The following is a 21,111-nucleotide window of genomic DNA, read 5'->3' as shown; positions in this document are numbered from 1 at the left end:
GTAAGCAAATATATAAGGTGAAAAAAAATTTGGATGAAATGTGTAAGGAAGACCATATTAGGATGTGGTAGATGACATTAATAATGAGGGTCAAATATGACAAGTATTTGGGATATTTGATTAGGCTAGATATTTTGTTATATGTGGTTGTTACTCTTAACCACCAAATCAAGATTGATGGCATGTTACATGGTTTGGGACTTACGCACGGGAATGCATGTGCTGAGCTTACTGGGACAATGGTTACAGAAACTCTTGGTACATTGTTTGATGAGTTTATCATGATTAGGGGTGGTAATGCATCTACACTTACACCTAACCCCATCTCAGTGCACGCCTCCTCTAGAAGTTTAGGCGGGCAGGAAAAAGGTGCAGGTTGGCATGGGATGAGAGGTTGGAGCAAAACCTCCAATCACTTTATAGATCAAGGTAGACAAATACTTTGTGGAAGACCAATGCCGTGAAGTAAACATTCCTTGGAGAGATAGCCCGTAATATTTTAGTTATTCCTATTAGCACTATTGCCTCATAGTCAGCCTTTAATACCATAGTTCATTGTTCACCCTTGCACCATAGTACTCGTAGGGTACCTTGCCCAGGGGGGGTGGAGGGCGAGGAAAGGGCAACCCCACCACGTAGGGTGGATGTAGCATCCCTATATTTCACTACAACAAAATGTATTCTTAAATATCTTAAAGGCTCAGTGCACCACAATCTCTTCTTTGGTAAAGACTCTTTTACTCTCAATGCATTTTGTGACTCTGATTGGGAAAGTTCAATGGATGATCATAGGTCCATGATTGGGTATGCTATCTTTCTAAGCCCTTGCTTAATTTCTTCGAGTGCAAAGAAATTCAATAGTATCCAAATCTAGCACATGATTCAATAGTAACTGCTAAACTATATTGGCTAGGAATGCTTCTTTGAGATTTAGCAGTTTATCTTCTTGTGGCACCGATTCTTTGGTGTGATAATCTTGAAGCCTTGTCATTGGTTGCTAATCCCATCTTCCATACTCGAACAAAACATATTAAGGTAGATTATCACATCATTCAAGAAAAAGTTCCAAACAAATACATTAGTCTTAGATTTATCTCCACTCAAGCTCAAATTGCTGACTTGTTTACCAAAGGTCTAACCAAAGCTCGCTTCCTTTTACTTCGAGACAAACTGTTGATACATGAACTCTCCATCAATTTTCAAGGGGATGTTAAATTGTTATATGATTCAACAACAGCAGAGTCTACAAAACGGGAACACAATTCAAATCCAAAACCAACTCTGCAACTTATCTCAAATTTAAACGCTTCCTAAAGGTATTGTTTCTTATCTCAGTTTTGCATTTTAGATTAAGCCGTGATCAAATCACTTATAATTTAAAAATTCATGCTTATCTCATCTGTACCTATCTTATCATTTTAGTAGTAACAAACAATATCATCTTATAAATACAAATAGAGGCAAACTACTCAACTCACTTTTTGAGCTGCCATTTTTCTATATTTCGTGTTTCCTTAGATAACCATCATTTCACTTGCAAAACATACGTACATAGCCACTTATGATCCTAATTCTAACTTTCGCACATGCAATGTATCTATTAATGCATAAATTCGCAAAATAGGCCGGAATGGAGGAAAGAATTATCCCCATCCCAAGATGATGATTCAGGCGTCGATACGGTACTTGAACATTCATCTATAGCAATAAATAATATGCAAAATATAAATAAGCTTATAAAAGATAAAATAGAGAGACACACAAATATTTACATTGTATGGCATAAAAGTCTACGTGTGACGCCCCCAAATTCCGTTTGAGATCGGACGGACATTTGAAGTGTCGAGACATTTAACACAAGATTACCTGCCCCCATTCATGGCATATAAAATGCAATATTCCTAACATGCATATAACATTATGCAACATTCGCAGCGGATAATTTTTTTCTTTTAGCAATACTATGCACCAAACTAAAAATATCCCAAATACTTAAAATATACTTCATATATAAAGATCCATTGAATAACTAAGATCACAGCACTAGTCCAAAATAGTTATGATCCAAAAGTACTGGAGATGCAACTCCATCGTACAAGTAGTAATTTAACTACTATATTAACATTAACGACGCACCGTCGTTCAGTCGACTGTGTCTAGTTGGTCAGCTCCTGATCCTCCTTCAGGTCCTGTAACAAGATCTACCATTCGGGGAGAATGGTAGTTGGGACTACCACAGTGAGATTTGATTACAACTCTCAGCAAGTTAAAAAAAAAACTTCCACACATGCTAATGATGCATGGATGACAGTAAAAGCATAAATGCATAATCAAATTCATAAGTAATTAAAGCATAACTTAGCGTACAACATAGCATAATTGACATAACTTAAATTGAAACATGAACTGAACTTGACTTGATATGAACTTGATCTGAAACTTGACTTAGAATGAATTTACTCTGAAACTTGAATTAACATAAAAAATACATACTTGAATTAACATGAAAAATACATACTCCACAGTTGTTGTGGCCCCATGTATTCTACGTGTAAATACATACTCCACAGTTGTTGTGGCCCCATGTATTCTACACAAACTGAATGTACTCAAGATGAAATGTGACTGGAATACGAAAGGACTAGAGCCCTGACGTAACATAACGTGATTTGAACATAACTTGAAATACATGACCAACTTGAGATAGAAACATTTCGTAACATGGCATAACATATAATAGACAATATATTTAACATGACATACTTGTAATGTACAGTAATACATGACAGAATATATTATGTAACAGATAAAAATTTATGACAGAATAAATTCTGTATAATAGACAATTACGTGATAACTTGGCATGGCATGACATATATGATAACATACATACATACACTGTAGTTCCTTTACTTAGCATACATACACAGTAGACTGCTAGTAAGTTAAAAGCTAACTTACCTCGATCTCCGCGTTTCTTATAAAACTTCAAGTGCGATAACGAGAAACTGTAATTAGTGATTCTAAAAGTTAGAACTAAATCACTAATAATTTGAAATATGGAAAATACTAACTTAAAGAGTAAAATTTTCATTTTACTCTCTACATGTGGGAAAATGACCGTTTTACCCATAACTTAAGGATTTTTCATACTAACTTCAAAAGTTTCCAAAATTTACATTCCTCATGTAAATTTTGTCCTAAACTTAAATATCAATTCAGAAAAATTTAAAACAAAACACAACTATGGAAAACACACTATGACCGAAACCTCCATAGGCCATTTCCCTTGATTTTTGTTGCAATTCCTTCCAACTTCAAAACTCATGCTTAAATCAAAATTTTGCAACAAACATCTTCCAATCCTAAGTTCAAAACCATACTTAAAACATCCATTTAGAAAAAACTAATAATCAACACCAAACTTTTTTTGTAAAAAGATCCAAGCACTTGAATCACAAGTTTTGACCTTAAATCAAAACATCTCCAAGAATTTCAAAAAATCAAATCTTACTTTTAACATATTCATAATATCATCCTAACATCAACCATGCTTTAAATGATCAAACTAAAGTCACCAAAACCACAAAATAACATTTGGAGTTTTTGGTTTTACACTTAGTCCAAAAACAGAAACTTTTTCCTCAACTAGTTTTGATAAATCTCTTGATCTATGACTTATAAATATATGATCTTCAAAACAAACAGTCACATGGTTTAAAAAGATGTCCTAAAACATATATAAGCTTCTAATTCAAGATCACATGGTTAGAAATTAACCAAAACATAAATTTAGCCAAGAATATTCACACTTTGGCTTATCTGAATATCTCTTTGCATAAAATTTCACATCTTTGAAACTAACATCAAATATCTTCAAAATAATAATATAACATGTATATAAGATGTTTAGGATCCTCCAATAAAATTATTAAAGTCATTAGAATAGGTTTAGACCACCAAAGAGTTAAACTTTCTCAAAACAGAAACTGTTTTTCTTCTTCCAGTTTCTAAGTTTCTAAATCTAAGAAAATCTTTCATCAAAACCTTTAATCTTTCACAAAAAAAAAAAATTCGTCCTCGAAATCGACATAAGTAACAATTCAAGAGTTAAGGAAATGCATATATTTTATTAATATCCGAACAAAGAAGTACAACATCTGATATTGTCAGTCCCGTACAAGTGAACCACAAAGTATCAATTAAGCAAAAGCCCAACATAACTCTACAAGATTGAATTTAGATATCAAATAACTGGGGGTACTTGGCTCGCATATCAACTTCCTTCTCCCAAATCGCCTCTTGAATATTATGATTTGGCCAAAGTACTTTGACCAATGGGATCTTACGGTTTCTCAACTCTTTATCTTTCCAGTCAAGAATTTGCATTAGCTTCTCTTCATAGGTCAAGTTGGATTGTAAATGTATGCTATCAGGATCCACTATCATTGGTGTCTAATTCCCAAAACTCTTCTTCAACGAAGATACGTGGAAAACATTATGAATACCATGGAACTCAGTTGGCAATTCCAAATGATATGCAACTACTCCCACTTTCTCCACTATCTCATAGGGTCTCACATATCTCGGACTTAACTTATTTTTCACTCCGAAACGACTTACTCCTTTCATAGGAGATACCTTCACATAGACCCAATCTCCAACTTAAAATCTATGCTCCTCCTTCGATTATCAGCGTAGCTCTTCTGTCAACTCTGTGCTGTTTTCATCCTTTCTTTAATCAAGTGTACTTGGTCCTTTATCTTTTGTAAGACTTCTGGTCCAACTACTTTGTTTTCCCCTACTTCATTCCAATACAGAGGTGATCTACACTTTCTACCATACAAGGCTTCATATGATGCCATTTGAACAGTGGCCTGGAAACTATTGTTATAAGCAAATTCTACCAAAGGTAATTGTTTCTCCCAACTCCCTTCGTAATCCAAAACACAGGCCCTTAGCATATCTTCTAAAGTTTGAATCGTCCTTTCTCTCTGTCCATCTGTTTGTGGATGGTATGCACTACTAAACCTCAGACTAGAGCCCATCGATTCTTGTAAACTTTTTCAAAAGCGTGACGTAAAATGTGGGTCTCTATCTGATACGATCGTCTTAGGCACTTCATGCAATCTGACAATCTCTGCTATATAAATTCTCGTCAATCTTTCTAGAGAATCTGTATTCTTGATGGGTATGAGTGAGCACTTTTTGTCAGACGATCAACTATTACCCAGATAGTATTATTTCCGGCTGAGGTCCTTGGAAAGCCTACTATAAAATCCATGGAAATATCCTCCCATTTCCATTCTGGGATTAGCAATGACTGCAATTTACCGGCTGGCTTTTGGTGCTCTGCTTTTACTAATCTACAGACAGAACACTTGTTCACAAACTCTGCTACGTCCTTCTTCATTCCTTCCCACCAAAAAAACTGTTTCAAATCCGGATACATTTTTGTACTACCAGGATGAGCAGTGTAAGGTGTGTTATGAGATAAGGAAGATGATAAGACTGGAGTTGAGAGTTGAGTGTAGTTTTCTCCTACCCAAAATATCTATAAAAGATTATCTCATAATATTCTATCCAATAATATCTACAAAAATCAACTTAAGATATTTTTATCTAATAATATCTATAAAAATCAACTCAAAATATTTTTACCCAATAATATTCACGAAAATTACCTCAAGATATTTCTTTTTATTTTTATTTTTTATCCAATAATATCCACAAAATCAGTTTAGGCTATTTTCCAAAAATGGAGAGTATACTTGGAAGAATTAGGTGGCTAAAATATTTCCATGTGTCCTATTAAAACTTTCTAACTATCTCTAATAATCGAAACCTACTTCTGATACCATAGTGAGTAATAACATCAACTATACGATTAATAGATTAGTGAAAACTTATCGGATCTTCAAGAGATTCCTAAAGCAAATAGAAATTTCACCGTTAAATTTCTAGCGGGCTGTTACACTACGTCCACAGGTCGTTTAGGGACAAAATCCATTATGATGAGCGATTTTATAATCTCTTATAGTCTCATGTATCTCTCAACACAATAGAGAAATTTACGATTTTGGGATGATCTTCAACCTCCTTGAGAGAAGATCTTTTAAAGTCATTGTCTGTGTGGAGTCTGTGCCTAAAGAAGTCGTAGAGAGTCCTCCTAGATTTGTAGAAATCTCCTTATTTTATAAAGGCTTCTTTCCTTCTTTAAAATGATTGAGTCCTACTTACCTTATGAAACCCTTTTCTTTTAGAAGTCTGAGTCAACTTACTTTATCTTTTGGCTTTATCTCTTCCCCTTATAATTAGTGATAGGTTTTCAATGAATTGAACCCAGTCAACTTTATCCTTAATAGATGCCCGTGATTCTTAAGGTTAATTTTCTCAACAAGAAACCATCGAGAATTTTCGAGTCAATAATCTGCACAAAAAAAAAAAAAAGATTACAAGAAGTTTGTTTGCTTGGAAAAATAACTGTTAATCGAGCATTCAGATAGTTGCATGTGGCCATTTATCGCCAGCAATGAGCATATATTGTTGTTGATAGTAATGTTTTAGTTTTTTAATGGCGTAGGCGAATTTTTTTACCCCCTAAGGTAATTTTCTATGGGTATTGATGTTAGAGTTCAGTTGTTGTAACCTATGCTAAATGGTTAGGGAGCCCGTCGAATCGTTCCTAAAAGTAACCCACGCAAGGTAGTTGAAGACCTCAGGGGTTCGTTTCCGGAGGTAATCCGATGACAGCGGTTGTGGCACTAGTGTCGGCACTCGGCATTTGCTAAGGGAGGCATTTGTCTACACTGGTGTTGATGGCTAGGTGTGAGTGTAAGGGCACATGACTTTAAAGGGTGAGGGTTGAAGTTGTTAAGGGACTGTCATAGTATGTTGTTTGTTGTGCGAGTCGAGGGAACCAGCTTTGTGGGCGAGAGTCGAAGCAATCAAGGAACTGTCATCGCTCATTGTTTGTTGTGTGAGTTGAGGGAGCCAGCTTTGTCGGCAAGGGTCGAAGTAGCCAACGGACTGTCATCTCCGCTATTCGTTGTGCGAGTCGAGGGACTCGACTTTGTGGGTGAGAGTCGAACCAATTAAGGGATTGCAATCGCCCTTTGTTCCCCTTGCAAGTCAAGTGACTTTGCTTTGTAAGCAAGGATCAAAGCAGTCAAAGGACTGTCATTGCTCATTGTTCTCCACAAGTCAAGAGACTCTATTTCATGGGCAAGGGTTAAAGCAGTTAAGGGATTGTCATCGCCCTTTGTTCGCCACAAGTCAAGGGACTCTGCTTCGTAAGTGAGGGTTGAAGCAGTCAATAGACTGGCATTGCTCATTGTTCGTTGCAAGTCAAGGGACTCTGCTTTGTTGAAAGAAATGTTTGATCACACTACTATGGCGGGGGGCAGCTTAACCGAGCTGCTGTGGTGGGAGGCAAAGATTGATCACGCTACAGTTGCACAGTTGCAGGAGGCAAGGTCCAACCGCACTACTATGGTAGGAGGAAGGGCTTGACCGTGTCTCTGTGGCGAGAGACAGAGCTCGACCGCATTTTGGTGGCGGGAGATAAAGCTCAATCGCGCTGAGAGGTTTCTACCAAAAAAATAAAGGTTAGTGTAGATATTCCAAAAGTTTGATTAAAAAGAAATTCAAATAGAGGTTTAAGAGTAGCAAACCATGATCATTTAGCCGTTGCTTTCAATCCCCTTCACTGAGATTGGTTGAGTATTTTTTTATTTTATTTTTTTGGTTGCCTCAGGGCTTATGCACAAACACGTTGCTCATGGTGGAGTTGAATATGGCAGGCTCCCGTGCTTAGCAAAGCGGCAAGTACTGCGGCAGGTGGCAAGATATTGATCCTATATAAAAGACTAGTTACGTCATCTTGATTATAAACGACATGGACATAGGTGATCTCCACGTTGCCCTGGCTTTGTGGATTATATATATGCACGGCTCCACTTCATCTTGTATATATCTACGCGCGCGCGAGATACCAGATGAAGGCATATTATATGCATAATATATAATGACGTTGATGTCAATGGTTGGTTATAGCTCAGGTCCGATATCGAGACACTGCATGCCTAGAAAATAAGCTAGGAAATCAGTAGTGGCGATCTTATATATATAGTACCGATAGTTGACTCTCTGATAATTAACTAACTCATTTATAAAAGATTGTAGACCGTAGCCGTTCGCATGCATTATGCGCTATGCATGTGATCTCAATTATTTGGAGGTGTTTTTGGAGTCTTTATGAATCCATCGCAAGAACTAATATATTCTGTCTTAAATACTGTACGTGTGGTATCTCATTCGCCATCTAGAATAGGTCGAGCACTCACAATAACTTTCTAGTACGTACCTCGATCCAAATTTCGGGAATATGTTACTTACTACTCTTAATCGCTTAATTTCCTATTCAAAATGAACTTTACAGCTAGCAGTAGTTTCATTATAATCTCTCTATACTATTTAAATTCTTTCTTTATGACTACTTTAAAAAAATAAAATAAAATAAAATTCTTTGCTCTTTCTTTTTCTTAACCGTCATAGTTTTTCATATTTTGTATGATAACATAATGTCATGAATATATTTACATAATTTACATAACATGTTAGCACTCTTCCATTATTAATTCTCAATTTATGCGATACCATAAATTAATTAAATAATCAGAAAGTCTTCCAATCATTTCTTATTGTACGTTGAAGTTCAATTCTTCCCCTCTAGACATCATGCAATTAAGCATCGTGGGTTGTTAGCTAGAATAATAATATTTCTCGATCCCTATCTATCATCATGATCATCCACGTACATTTGATTAATTTGTCTGAATATCTGTCATATGCGATCGAGCTGCAACTTTGATCGCATCGAAATTATTTGAACCCAAAATCAATTGATGTGATAAGTACAGGAGATCGATCGAATTCGTAATTATTGCATGCATGGTACTTTAATTCATTATACGCGTATCAATCAGATCAGATAATGTGGGAAAAAAGTCATTAAAAGGAAGCCATGAAAAAGCAGCTAGCATCTTGGATCCTATATACTTTATATACAAGCTGGATAATGCCCTCAAATGGATCAAAGTGGTCAGGGTATATATATTATAAATATATTTATAGTTTCTTTCTGCTTTTGGGTCTAGAATTTTGCAGCTTTCATTTTCATGCATGTCCCACCATTTTTTAATACACAGCAGTGCTTTAAGATATATCGAGTTGGTTCGATATTGAACCAGTCTTAAATAAAAGGCATGCATGCATGCATGCAGTTGCATGGGCGGCAAGAAAAGGTCAGAAAAGACAACTTGTGTCCACGTGATCAGTAGTAGTACTTTAGCCCCACGTACATGAGATCTCATCGTCTATACCAACGTACGTGAATTTGGTAATTAAGCTAATTTTGGGGTTTGAAGTACGTACCCTTTGTTAGAAAATTGGAGCTGATGATGAGCCATGTCTTTAACCAGCCTTTTAATCTCATAATATATATATATATATATATATATTTATATGTATCATGGGATGTTAGATCAATGATTGTACGTACGTATGTAGTTGAAAAGAAAATATTTGTAAAGAATTGTTTTCAATTTGGTTCCAAGAATGCCAAGATTCTGCCACATGATATTGCACGCATGGTATCAAAAGTAGTTGTCGATCGAGTTCTAATGACAATCACTATCATCAGATAATGTGAATATATATGGATGAAATACAGGATTAATGCCATGCTGCATGCATGACAGAAGAGAGAGCACGAAAGTAGAGACGTTTCTCTCATGGGTGAGGCTCACTTCTAGAAGCTGGAATCTTTTTCCCGTCTTTCTTCCTTAATTAATTATGTTAAGAGCCCTTTTTCATAAAGAGGACGACCACTTGGTCGATTGATAAGGCCGGGATGCATGGTTGTTATGAAGCTGGTCATGTTCGATTTGTAGATCAAGGAGAAAGTGATATCAGCTAAACAGGAAAATTAAATTCGATTTACATAATATAAATGTTTGGATTCGTAATTAATGCATGTCTCAGATATTTGAGTATATAATATTTTCTTTATAATAATTCCAAATAACTTCAATTCTAAAACTGTATAATTTTTATAGAGACTAGGCCTACAAGTAACTTAGTTATTCTTTGAATCAATATTATAAGATCATTTGAAAGATACAATAAAACAACTTATAATATTAAATAAGTGTCATTAGTACTTTACGAAAAAAAAGGTTGGAATCCACGACAAATGATACACTACAAGAAAAATAGCTTTTTGTATCACTTAAATTAGATGAAAAAAATACAAAATGGTTGTGAAAAAAACTTTGGCAACCATTTTGTGTGTTTAGCATCCAATTTAAATGACGTAAAATGTCATTTTTCTTGTAGTGATAGTTATTTCGGCCTTTAGTTTCATATATATTATATGATAATTGTAACTTGTAAGACCCATTTTATTTCCTTTTTGTCGAACCTTCGGCATAAATATCATGTCTTAATTAGTAAGATAATTAGAAACACAAATTTTCATCTGACGGGTCCAATCCTAACAAAAATTTGATGCAAACTAAGGGGATGTTTGGTCATGTTTTTCATCTCATCCTAGAAGGGACTGAGGCCTATTGGACTGCTTCATGATGACCCCAACTTTTGAGAGCTCAATCCATCTCAACCATTGAAAGAATATCTGATTGAGAGTCTCCCAAGTAAGAAGAGCTATCCGATCATTTGGATTTGGCTAAGCTTTCCATTCCGAGACTTGAATTTCAAATAACAAATTAAGAAGCCCACTATCACATGGCAACAGACATCTCATGAGCTCTATATATACATATCATCCAGGTATGTGAAGAAAATCTGATTCATTTATCTATAAAATGAGATTCTTATTGTGATTACTGACTTAGGCATCAAAGGAGAGTTCTCCAGAACCCACAAGCCACACAACTCTTTGATTGTAGGTAATTGTGTGTGTGAAGCTGTGAAACTCGTCCATAACACATCGCATCCCATCTCATTTCCTTCCTAAACATCACTCAAACATTTTCACACTAATTAATCATTAATTACAAGTTTTTAAAACTAATCATTATAATTTTTTCAAACTTTTAAACTAATAAATACAAAAAGCAATTCAATTTTTTCAAATTCTAAAACAAATACAATATTAAAAAATTATATTATAACAATATTTTAATTTTATAATATTTTTATTCAAATTTTTTTCTCAATTTTCAAAATCACATAAAACATCATAACTTGAACCATTTTATTACTATTCACAAATTATTTCACTAGTATTAATAGATTTTTTTATTTCATCTCATTCCCTAAGCATCCCCTAAGTCTCTTAGTATATGTGAGGAATAATGATCAAACCAAATGAAAGAAATCCTACCGGGAAGCCTTACACCACACAGTCTCACTTAATCAATATGTAATTTGTCACTTTTGTCATTTCGTCTTAATATAAATATCTATGTGTTTAAATAAAATAATAAAAATAATCATATGTTGGTTAATTAAGTGGAAGTGTGTGATATATATATATATATATATATAAGACTTTATTATAGCATTTCTCAAGCATCAAATGATCATGACCTTACTTTCCTTCTCCAAAATCACGTGGGAAAGGAATGATGCTTTTTATATATATCTCTTTAGGTACATTCAAAGGGACTACGAATATTTATTTTGGTCACTTTGAATGGGTTTGTATGCGTTCGACCCTTTATGATCTAAATATATTCTCCAATTTTGTGAGATGAATATTCTCATTCTAGTTGCCACTTGTACGGGGCACACAACACCTCAATCATTGCAAAGGTTCCTCCACCATCCTCTCTCTCTCTCTCTCTCTCTCTCTCTCTCTCTCTCTCTCTCTCTCTCTCTCTCTCTCTCTCTCTCTCTCTCTCTCTCTCTCTCTCTCCACAAGCACACTTGGAATACTCGTGTGTTTTTAAAAGGCATGCACACGGATATTTAAAAATATTATAGGCCATGTTGGAAAAAATTCTTCCAATGATCCATTGTGGAGAGAAATTCTGTCATTTATATATATATATATATATATATATATATATTACTTAACTAGCTAAATTATATCAAGATGTTTGAAATGATCCAATGCCAATGTTGGCCTAGAAAAATAAATATGGCATAGAAAAAACCTCCACTTCTTTCTTGGCGCTTCTTAAAAAATTATAACATTATTAATTCTTCGGACGTCCCGTAAAGAAGTTTAAACAATCCTTATAATGATCTGAGCCTTATAATTAAATAAATTGGGTTTTTTTAATATGAATGTTTAGGGTTGAGCGTAGACCAAGTTAGAGTCAGAATGCCCTACCTTTGACTCTAATTCTGAATTGCGTATCCTCCGATCTTACTCCGATTTTTTAAAATAGAATTTTTTGTGGTCTTTCAAATTTTAGTTTTTTCAAAAATTACAATATAAAACTAAATCATTCATGCTATTTACTTTAATTTTAGTAAAACTATAACCAAAATTGAAAAAATAAATCACTCACTACAAGTTAAAAAAAAATAATAATAACCAAACTACAACTAATCACTACTGATTTACTGCAATTCACAAGCCAAAACTAAAATATAAAAAAAAAAAAAAAAAAAAAAAAAAAACCCTAAATCATTCACTCAAAAATTAATACAAGCCAAAACTAAAACATAAGATATATAACCAACAACATAAATTAAAACCAATTACATGTTCTCATTCCAACAACAAACAAAACCAAATATTGGGGGCTTCTTCCTATTCCATGCATGGTGATGGTGTGCTAAAACACAACCAGCCTCCCAAATTATCCAACCAACCCATCATCCATGATCCAAATCACCCATCATCCATCATAATTTTATTTCTTCCCTTCCCAACTACAACAACCAATATTTTTAAGTTCTCATTTCAACAACAAAAAAACCCCAACAACAACAAAATGAATCTTTTGTGCCAACCAAATTAAATGTTCAAATTTTCAACAAGTTAACAATAGAGCCAGACCCCAAATGTCATTCCAAGTTGTGCCTGAAGAAAATATAACAAGATTAGTGAGGAAATAAAATAGGTCCCCATAAGTTTATAAAAATAATGAAACAAAATTAAACAAACAACAATTATTCAATTTCACATATGCATATCAAACCTCAATCATCTTCATGTAGTATACTTATTATACTGTGGTTAATACATTAAAAAGTTGAAATATAAAAAATTAGTATAAAAAATGACAAAATCAAGATATAGAAAAAAAACTAACAAATTTTTAAATATATTAACTGAGTCTAACTTATAGTTGTTCGCATTATTAATTATTTCTCGAATAACTTGGACTCAAGTATATAGGAATGGACATCAACCAGTTTTGCACACACAAGAACCTCTACAATTCTAGGAACCAAAGAACTCTGAAATGGATCCGGGATATGGCCTCCTGTGCTAAATACTAAGTCAAATGCTATAGTGGTTATTGGAATAGCCAATATATCGCCTGTCATTAGAGCAAGAACTGGATATTTAGTGGAGTTGACCCTTCACCAAATTAAAATGTCGAAACTCTCTACAGGAATCTCAACATCCTTCAACAACTACCGTTCTTGTGATGCATCAACTCCTACATCCAGAAATGCGGGAATCGTGATATCGGGATGATAACAACACGAGTCACACATCCTAGACGACAAGTGCTAAGTGTGTATACATGCAAAAAGTATACAACAAAAATCGCAACGAATAAATAAAAAAAATCAACTAAGTACCATAATTTTGAATACAGATTCACCAAAATAAAAGCATTTCAAAAAGTTATACAATTATCCAGTAAAATATAATACAAAGCCAAAATACATAATCAAAAGTGAGAAACAAATCCCAAGACACGAAAAATGACCCAAGGTCACTTCTCTGGCAGAGCCAAAACCTCAAACTTTACATCTTCATCTGCATCAAATCTACGTTTCTATAAAATGAAACTGTAGGGTATGAATACAACGTGAGATTACGAGTCCCAGTAAATAACCAACCAAACAACCAAAGAAATAAAAACACATTTAAACATCAACTTAAATGCATGCACATGTTGAAACATGCATGAGACTAAAACCATCACTTTCCTCAAAAATGACTATTTTTCCAACGCATGCTAAAAATCTCATTTGGTCCAAAACAAGTCCATGAAAGAAACAACCGCTATTTTTCCAGAAAACAGCCCCAGTATAAAACCACAATTTTTTCAAAAAATGGTTCACATATTCATTTATCAAAATCTGTAATTTTTTCAGAAAATGGCACACATATCCAAATTATCATGTATGTACCATGATCTTCCGTAGGGACCATCCGCACATCTTGGCTCCCTTCATCACATTAGGGGTAACGATCATGTGTGTGACTTTGTAACGAGTGATGCTCAGCGTGTTCGTGACCAAATATCCTCTAACCCACTCCAGCAAGGGGCCATAGAGTCGGCACTAGAGCGTTACCATCTTATCCGATCCTGTTATCGCCCGATAACAATTCAAGGAAAGTTGCTCAATTTTATATACTCTCGAGTGACCAGAGGAGCTCTACCGAGATAATACCTTATCTCTGTTGTAATACACACGTACCCAAATATCATTTTTCAACACAGAAACCCAGTTCATGCAACAATGTAAGGAATGACATGATACATCACTCATCAGATAAAGCATCTCAATCACTGATCAAGTCCACAATTAACCCATCCTCCACTCTAGACCAAGGCCCACATCCGACAGCAACTAAAATCCACAAATCCACACTCCTCAAACCCAAAGCCTAGCACAACCAAACAGATTTTAGAAAAATATGTTAGCGTACAAATAATTTAAATCTCATTAAATTCTTTGAAAAATTACTTACAACAACAAAATGTAACTCTAGAAGATCAAAGGTAACGCCAAAAGTGACGGAACAATGGTGAAGCAGTGTTTTCCTAAGGGTGGCTGTGGGTTTCAAAACTGAAAAGTCTGAAGGGGAGCTAAGGGAGACTTGGGCTGCCCATTGAGGGGCTTAAGGAGGTCAGTGGAGTTGACGATGGATGTTGGAGGCTGCGGGTAGCAGTGCGCAAAGAAGATCTAGCCTTGAGAGGGAGTAAAACTCATTTCGGGTTGGGTGTTCAATAGAGGGGAAGGAGCTACTGAGAGAAGTTGGCTTTGGTTGTGGATGGTGGCTGACGAGAGTGGAAGCTGGCGAACTCGACAGTGACACCGTGGAGTGGCGCACGGTGGCCCAAAAATGGACAACACCATGGGAGAGAGAGAGAGAGAGAGAGAGAGAGAGAGAGAGAGAGAGAGAGAGAGAGAGAGGCTTGGTGGGGGAAGTCACCGGCAGGTGGAGATGATGGTGAGGTGGGCGGTGAGGTTCGATGGGGCACACAATGGGTGGGCTGGAGGAGAAGCAATGCATGGAGAGAAAAGGGAGAGGGAAGTCGTGCGAACTGGGAGGGAAAGGGAAGAAAGAGAAAAAAATAAAAAGAAGAAAAAGGAAAAAAGAAAAAGAAAAAGTGAGAGAAATTAAATTTAGGCCTTTCGTCTTGGAATCTTAAATTGATCCAACGAAATGGATTAAAACGATTGTTTAAATTAAAAACACAGTAACTAAGTAAAATAAAATATTAAAACCAAACAATAAAATAATTTGAAATTAAGAGCCAATAAATAATAGATAGTAATTAATAACAAGAAAAAGTATATTAAAATAAATTACACAACTTAAACAGTAAAAATGATAAAAAAAACTATAATAATAATAATCAATTTAAAATAAAAGAACTAATAAAATAATTAGTAAAATAACTAATTAAAAATACAAAGAAATGAGGGATGTCACAGTTCTAGCTCCGACTTATAGTCCTTAAAGGTTGCTGATTTTCACTCCTTATGGAAGTTTCTTAAAAAGGCCAAGAGATCAATTGTATAACTACTTCTCATTGATGTACTACTCTCCTTATGAGTGTGAGACGTAGTTGAATTAGACCCAATTGTGCACCTGCAACCAAACATGACATATTGCTCATACAAGAACTCCATATACCTCTTAAGTTCAACAAATTTCTTACCCCTCTCATTGCCAATGTTTGATTAAACCAATATGCACCACAAGGAAAGCCGTTTTTTGTTTTGGAAATTAAAAATCGTTGCAAATGGTTTCAAAAGTGTCGCAAATATATTTTATCATCACTTAAATATTGCCCCATGAGTGACAGTAATGTTACGTCTCAAAGTGATGTTTCACGTCACTATGCAATATTATTGCAAAAAAATAATCTTTACGTCATAATGTTTTATCACTAAAAAGAAATATGAATGATGCAAAAAACAAATTCCAATTGTCAGAAATTCCTTGCTTGCGACCATTTTCAATCATCGCAAAATATTTCAAAAGTGCCGTAAATGAATAACAAATTTGAATCACTTGAATTCTGTCGCTTCATCCAATTTTGGCACCGCAAAGAAAGAATCTTCTTGCATCATAGTTAAGTGTCACAAATACTAATTGATTTGGCAACAAATAAACTCATTATAACTATCGATGTAAATAAACTCATTTATTTGCATCATAGTTATAGCGTCACAAATACTTTAGACACTAATTGTGCAAGTACCATTTCCAACAATCACCACAAATGACGCAAATAAACTGGACTATGGACGCAAATTATTTTGTACAATTTCCTTGTGACAAATGGATGGCCGCATATGATATTAAATAGCATTGGATTTATGCTCGGGAAATTAAATGTATTTACGAAACAATTTGCTATTTTATGAAGATTTCACATTCTAAAGACGAGCTTAAATAAACATTAATTTGTCAAGACTTGTTTTTTACATTGATCAATAAAGTTAATTTTGAGAACCAATGTTGATCATAACAAATTTAAGATCCTTAAATCATGATTTGACATTCAAAATGAAATTGAACAATTCTGTGCAGTTTCCATGGCAAGTTTAGGACTAAAAATCTTGTCTAATTGTTTGAGTTATCCCTTATCAGTAGCAGTGGAATATATACTTGACTACTAATGTACAATTAGATTTGACACAGCATTCGTTGCACATATAGGGATAGTAGAAAAAATGTATAATTCTACACCAATCACATATAAACTAATTATAAAGATTTGCATTCATTTAGAGTACTCTAAGAAGTGCACATAAAGCTGTTGATAAGTGTTTTTCTTTATATACATGTGATTCAACTAAAGTAACAACATATATAAATGTCATGTACCTAAACACACTCCAAATCAAGCAACTTATTAGTGTTATTGTGCATAAGCTTTGTAAGGTATATCATAAAGATAACTTTAGTATGTGCTATATATGCACACTACAAATATATGTGGCAGGCTATCAAACTTGTATTTTCTCAATTGAAGCATTGTCAGAATTTGCTCAAGTTCCTTGGATCCCATCTCTTTCCCATCACTCATCATATTGATGATTGCTTTGGTACATTTTTCTGCATCCATTTATTCTTACAGTTAAATAAATTGAGTAATATTAAACTTAATTTGAAACACTAGTAATCCAACATGTATTAATCCAATATTTATTAAGTTATTTAACTAATATCTTATATACCTATATTTATGAAACCTTCTCAGATTGTTATTAATTCAACAATCAATGGAAAAAATGTCTAGGTATAGGAAAACCCAAAAAAGAGTTCTCATACATTTAAACTCTTATAGAGTGCAAAAAAATAAAATAAAATAACAACCACTCCCAACTACCATACATAAGTGAAGTTTCAAATGTAAATACATAATCAGATTCTTTCCTTTTTTCATTACTCATGAGATCACTAACTAGACCAAATGATTCCGGGTTTTACCTATATATCTGAAACTATGTTCTTCAATTTTGTGATTCATAGAAATCAATGCAACATCATTGATTACTGATTATGTTAAAAGTTTAAGGCAATATTAAATGGACACCAACTCTCATGCACATGTAGCAAGATTATTATTGTCACAAATGTTATATGCTTCTGGATCCAATGATTTTTATTTTATATCAACACAGTCCTAGCAATACAGGAAATATGCCTAAGAAGAAGCATTTCACCGAGGACTGCACCATCTCCTCACTTCCCCTCCTGGCTTCATCTGGACCCATAATATCTCATTGGTTCTTTTTTTCCCCCATGATATCTCTCTGAGTGAGTTACTTTTATACTCATAACATAACCTTTGTTAGTTTCTTCTTTTCTTTAACATTATAAGAACCGAAAAGCCCAAGGAACTCATGTTTCAAATGCTCTATTATTGAACAAAAGCTCATTATCACTTATCTATTTCTTGCTATCAGGATTTTCTTCATTTTATTTTATTTTTTAAAAAAGAACAAGAGAATGAATGAAATACAAAGTAGGCTACGTGTCCATTTTCTTGATTCCTTGTGGGAATGACATTTTACCACATTCTTGTCTAACTACATTGGTTTCTTGGGGATGTCATTTCACTTATGGTAACAGTTTATTTTTTGTTTGTTCAATTTGGCAGCATATTGAAGAGATTAAAGAGATATGGGATTTCAAGAATATTCTCCTATGGTTTATTGAATACACAACCTACTATCTCACAACATTTCTCATAGTTTGGTGAGTGGTATAACATGTATGCCAATTATTAATTTTCCAAGTTCTTTCACTGTGCACAATAACATCAGAAAATATGAAATTGAAAAAAAATTGCAAAATCCATTTGTTTGGCTAGTTTGAACTTCCAATATCCTGCCCCAAGGATAATAGAGTTTAAGAGCTATAAGTTTTATTGAATCGTTTTAGGATATCTAAATCTACTTTCAAAGTAATTTTTTGTGATACTTGACCATTTACTTAAGCTTTACCTGAAACTGTTTTGGATATTCTATTGTTTTCCTGAAAATGAATGCAACATCATTTTAAACATTTTCATTCTATTAGTTTGAACTTCCAATATCCTGCCCCAAGGATAACATAGTTTAAGAGCTATAAGTTTTATTGAATCATTTTAGGATATCTAAATTTGCTTTCAAAATAATTTTTTGAGATACTTTGTGATGACCCTCTTTTGAGTGTATTTTCGCTGAAATGGTTGCTTTTATTTTAATTAATATATTAGTTTATTATTTTAATTTATTTGCATTTTAAAATTGTTTTTTTAATTTAATTGATGTTGTGTTTTATTTCTTTTAGTTGTTTTGTGGTTTTTAATCTCGTTTCGGCGGTTTAGTTTTATTTTCCGGAATGAGGTTTAGACCTCATCTTTTTTCCCTACACATCTTTTCCTTTTTCCTTTTCTTTTTCCTTTTTCTCTTTTTCTTCTTTCTTTTTCCTTTCTTTTTCTCTTTTTTCTTTCTTTTCTTTTTTTTTTCTCTCTCCCCGCGTCGACCCCCCAGTCTCTCTCTCTCTCTTCTCTCTCTCTCATGCCGGAAAGTTTCAACCCGTCGAACCGCCGCCGTCCGACCACCGTGCGGCTCACCGCCGGCACCGTTCGACTCCCTTCCCTCCGGCGCACCTTCCCACCAAAACCCACCTCCATCCGGCCGGCCGTTTGGCCGGAAAAGCCCTTCAAAACCCGCACTGGTTTTGCTCCGATCCGCCGCCGTCGCTCCACCTCCGGCCACCATTTCTTCACCACTTTATCACCGGTCCCTTGCCATCCTAATCCACCTATTTTCGGCCTCCAACAACCACTGGAACAGCTCCTACGAGCTAGCTTTCCTTTTTGGGAAATCCGGCCTCCCACCGCCGTTTCTGCTGCCACCCATGGCCAACCACCACTTCCAATAGCTTCACAATCATCCCTAGACTATTCCCTATCAATCCCAAGCCCTAGTTTGTCCCCGTTCAAAAGTGGGTTTTTCACAACCCACGGCCACAGTGAATTTTCACTGTGACGTTGCTTTTTCTCCGCCGTTTGCAACGCCGCGTGTTTCCTAAAATTGCCATATAGCGCTGTAAGTATTTTCCAAACCCTATTTTCAGATTTAAATATATATTGCTCATTCAATTTATTTTATCTGCTGGTTGGCTGATTCCGGACTGAGTCCGAGGAGTTCGGGGGTCGGATGGATGGAGGACGGAGTTGCTTGTTTTATTGATATATGTTGGTTGATTATTTTTATCCATTGTTATGGCATTGCATGGTGCATGCACGTGTGTTTGTGAAATAGTGTGAAAAGCCTGTGTATTGGCGTAAGTGGTCTTACGGGTGCGTGTGTATCAGGACCCCAAGCCGGGATGGGGTATTATCCCGGTGGAACTCCTCTGGTCACTCGGGAGCGGAATAAACTGAGTGATGTCCCCTGGGTTGTCGCTAGACGACGGGAGCGGGGGCTAGGGGTTGCTTGGCTACGAACGCGCCGGGGCGGAACCGGGCATCGCTCTACGCACCGACTCCGTGGCCCTTCGCTGGTGAGGGCTAGAGGATGCTTGGCTACGAACACGCGGGGCGTGGAACTGGGCATCGCTCGTTAGGTGTCACATGCGTAGTGGTACTCTGCGGTGTGGTACTGGAGCCAGGGTGTGCGGATGACCCCTAGGGGAGGTCATGGTGCATACGGATAAAATGGATTCTGGTTTGAGTCAGATAAAGGCCAAATGTGACTTTTGGCATGTTTTTCGGAAAGGATGTGTTTTTGGGCCAAATGGGTTTTTGGCGTGTGTGGAAAAATTATGTTTTATGGGCTTTGTGCTTTGGGCATGTTTCATGCATATTGTTTGAGTTCTATGTGTTTTTATCTAGTAGTGTTTGGGTTTTATTTACCTGCGGTACCATTTTTGGTTCCGTAGCTTTTGGTACAGAGTTTGAGGATGAAGAGGAGGAGGCTGAACCCGAGGATGCGGCTCCGCCGGGTTGCTGATGCTATGCTTTATATTTGGTTTAAAACTGTATTTGTGTTTTTGTAATATTTTATTTATGTATGTTTTAAACAGCTTGTATTACGTTAAGAAAAAATTCTGGTACTTAGTTATGACTTTCGTGATCTGCTGCGTGTTTCTTTGTGCACATATGTTGCCTTTGCACACACTTGGCACCCGTCGATAGGATGGTGACCCGGGTT

Source organism: Carya illinoinensis, chromosome 7 (genome assembly GCF_018687715.1).
Source record: "Carya illinoinensis cultivar Pawnee chromosome 7, C.illinoinensisPawnee_v1, whole genome shotgun sequence".
In the NCBI taxonomy this organism is placed as follows: domain Eukaryota; kingdom Viridiplantae; phylum Streptophyta; class Magnoliopsida; order Fagales; family Juglandaceae; genus Carya; species Carya illinoinensis.
This window is presented reverse-complemented; position numbering follows the sequence as displayed.